This window comes from Cynocephalus volans, chromosome Y, assembly GCF_027409185.1.
Source record: "Cynocephalus volans isolate mCynVol1 chromosome Y, mCynVol1.pri, whole genome shotgun sequence".
Classification (NCBI taxonomy): domain Eukaryota; kingdom Metazoa; phylum Chordata; class Mammalia; order Dermoptera; family Cynocephalidae; genus Cynocephalus; species Cynocephalus volans.
In genome coordinates this window covers 8,759,478-8,762,539 of record NC_084479.1, presented here as the reverse complement: position 1 = coordinate 8,762,539, position 3,062 = coordinate 8,759,478, and the positions used below count along the sequence as shown (strand labels likewise).

General features: G+C 36.8%; 1 pseudogene; it reads right to left on the bottom strand.

Annotated features, from left to right (window-relative positions):
* LOC134368978 (ubiquitin-like modifier-activating enzyme 1) overlaps positions 1-2,546 on the bottom strand; it is a 30,621-nt pseudogene extending 28,075 nt beyond the window's left edge.
* Positions 2,547-3,062: the final 516 nt, after the last annotated feature.

Here is a 3,062-nt window from a genome sequence, read left to right as displayed (position 1 = left end):
CAAGGCTGTACTCCAACCAAGTGAACTAACTGGCCAGCAAAGGGCAGAGATGTTTACTTCTTTTCAAAAAGTGCTATTTTAATCGCTATGTTCTGGGAAGTAAACAGAATGAACACGACTTCACTCTTGAAAAGTAATGAAAGTTTCCTTCACTTCTTAAAAGGAAACATTTTAGATGAATCAAGTTTAAAAGAGTTTGAAAATGCTGTTATAAGGCATTAAAGCCGTGCAACATTTAGTCATATCAGAATTTAGGAGACTAGGAGATACAAGAGGAAGTGGTTCTATTATTAGGCACATAAGCTTTCCAGTGAATTATTCATAAGGGATAAACTTATGTTTTCTCCTGGAAGTACTGATTGTCTTATATCTACAATACACTTTACCAATACCAGTCAATACCTTTGGCAATCCAATCAGTGTATCTGTCATACTTTATTTAGCTTTTATAACTTGTCCAGTGAGTGAAACAAGTACATCTATCACTGGAGATTTTCTCTAGGAATATCCCATGCCAGAAACACAGTTTTTTGTTTTTTGTTTTTTTATTATTATTATTATTTTTGTGTGTGTGTGACCGGTAAGGGGATCATAACCCTTGGCTTGGTGTCATCCGCACCGCGCTCAGCCAGTGAGTGCACGGGCCATCCCTGTATAGGATCCGAACCCAAGGCCTTGGCACTCCTGCTGCGCTCCCAGCGCCGCACTCTCCTGAGTGAGCCATGGGGCCGGCCCGGAAACACAGTTTAATAACCTTTTAGCTACCATTATAGCATTGGCCCTCTCACATGGGAAAGCTTTCTATACAACCAGAAAACATGCATTGAAAACGGCAATTGAATGAAATTCCTCTATAAATGTTTAAACGATATATTAGAAATATACCTGAAGGTTTGATCGTCTTCCCAGAATTATAGGTTTGACAAACCAAGCATTGGTCATAAACCATTTTAGCAATTTGGTAACTGTCATCCCACCAGCTTTTTCTCCCATAATTTGGGTCATTTTATCTCTTTCATGTTGAGTCATGGAGTACAGAGCTCTTATGAATGAGGCTTTAAGGATTTGGGAAGAACCAGGCAATTATCCAGGCTCTCCATGAGTCCATGCTTAACACTGGACTTGTATCTTCTTAAATATCAATTTTGTATTGCCAATTCAGCTGCATAATACTATTTATTAAATGGTGTATGGCAAATAATTTGACTAAATTATGCAGTTCATTCAAATTGTATAAATTAGTGTGAAAATCTGCCGAAGTATTTCCTTGGGATTTAATTAATTCTTGTCTTAATTCATATTAGTTAGCAGTTTTATATACAAGTGTATTGGATTTTTTGTTTTTCATTAGAATTCTGGGAAATCTTACCTAGTGGTATGATCTAAGGTTATCAGAAACCCGCATTTGTCAAAATCCTTTCCATACTTTCCATGAGTCTCCTTGAAGACACAACACTTTAGGGTTGTAATTATTTGTAAAGAGCTTTAATAAAAGCATCAGAATCAGGCAATTAACTGTGAAAAACAAAAGAAAATGATCATCATTAAAGATGCATTTTACTAGAAAATTTATTTCTTTGGCCTACAATAATTTAACATAAATGTAGTCATGACAGGTAATATACCAAGACATGTTAGAATTTAAGGATTCTCATACAATTTTGGGACATATTTTAATAACATATCCATACAAATATAATTCCAAAACAAGGTTAAACATCATTTCTTATTTGATAATGCTTTCTGTATAACAACATATTGAATAAGCCTATTTATTATCTGTCTTTTGAATGCTTTATGGAACAAAGTTACTTTAAAATCCTAATACTAAAAAAAGACCTTATACTGTTTTTAAAATTTGATTTCGGGAAACTGTCAAATGTGTCAGAAGTTTAAAAGCCCTTGATCAAAATAGGATCACAGATCTCTGTAAAATAATATTCATTCAGTTAGCCAAAGTGATAGTTAAAAGATTTTAAAAAGCAAAAACCTGTACTCCTTGACACAGAGATTTAGTTATCCAAATAATAAAAATAAAGACTACATGAAGCTAGAAAACCAAATTCTAGTTTTGGTTTAGCATAATTTTGATATTAATGCATAATTTTTTTCTCTCTTTTTTTTTCTTGTGACTGGTAAGAGGATTGCAACCCTTGGCTTGGTGTCGCCCGCACCGCGCTCAGCCAGTGAGCCCACCGGCCATCCCCATATAGGATATGAACCTGCGGTGGGGGGGAGCACCGCTGCGCTCCCAGCACCGCACTCTCCAGAGTGAGCCATGGGATCGGCCCTAATGCATAATTTTTAGGAAAACTAAATAATAATAATTCTCTTCTAATTTTAGTCAGCTTGATGGCACATAAAATTTAACAAGATTTATCTTTCATAAAATTCTTACGACTTTTCCTCTTTTTCATTTTGGCACAACCAATCATTTTACTTTAGTACAAAAATTACCCTTTTTTTTTCCCTTAACTAAAACACACCCCTCCCCACAAGGGAACCTGATGAACCTTTGACATTGTTACCGGACTCAGGTCCGGCATCCCCCCGCCTTGAAAAGGAAAGAAAAAAACTCAGAAGTCAAATGGTTGGTGTTAGAAAAGCACATGTATTCAGCTGAAGGAGATGACAGGCTATCTCATCTCAAAGACTTAGATTTACTGAGGGGTTTTTAAAGGAAGGCTTGAGGGAATGGAATGTAGGAGGTGAAAAGCAGGAGAGCAAGAGATTTGAGTTACAAATGGTCTGTTTCTATAGGTCAGATACAAGGTCTTGCCAAGGCCTCATCTGGTTTCTGTTCTCATCTTCGCTGTTGTCTCAGGACCCTGCAAGATTTGATTTGCTGGTGCCCAAGGTCAGCTTCAGTCATTTGGCCTTGACCATTTCTCAAAACTCTACAAGTCTCAAAGAAAGAACTGTTAGCTTTCCAAAGTACTAATTAGTTCTCAGCCTTGTTTTCCTACTTAGCAAATGAGACAAGAAAGTCAGGGGATGGGAAGCAAGAGTAGAAAGAAAAGAAATGTCCTTTTTAAAAGCCTCCCCCCTCCCCCCTTGTCCAC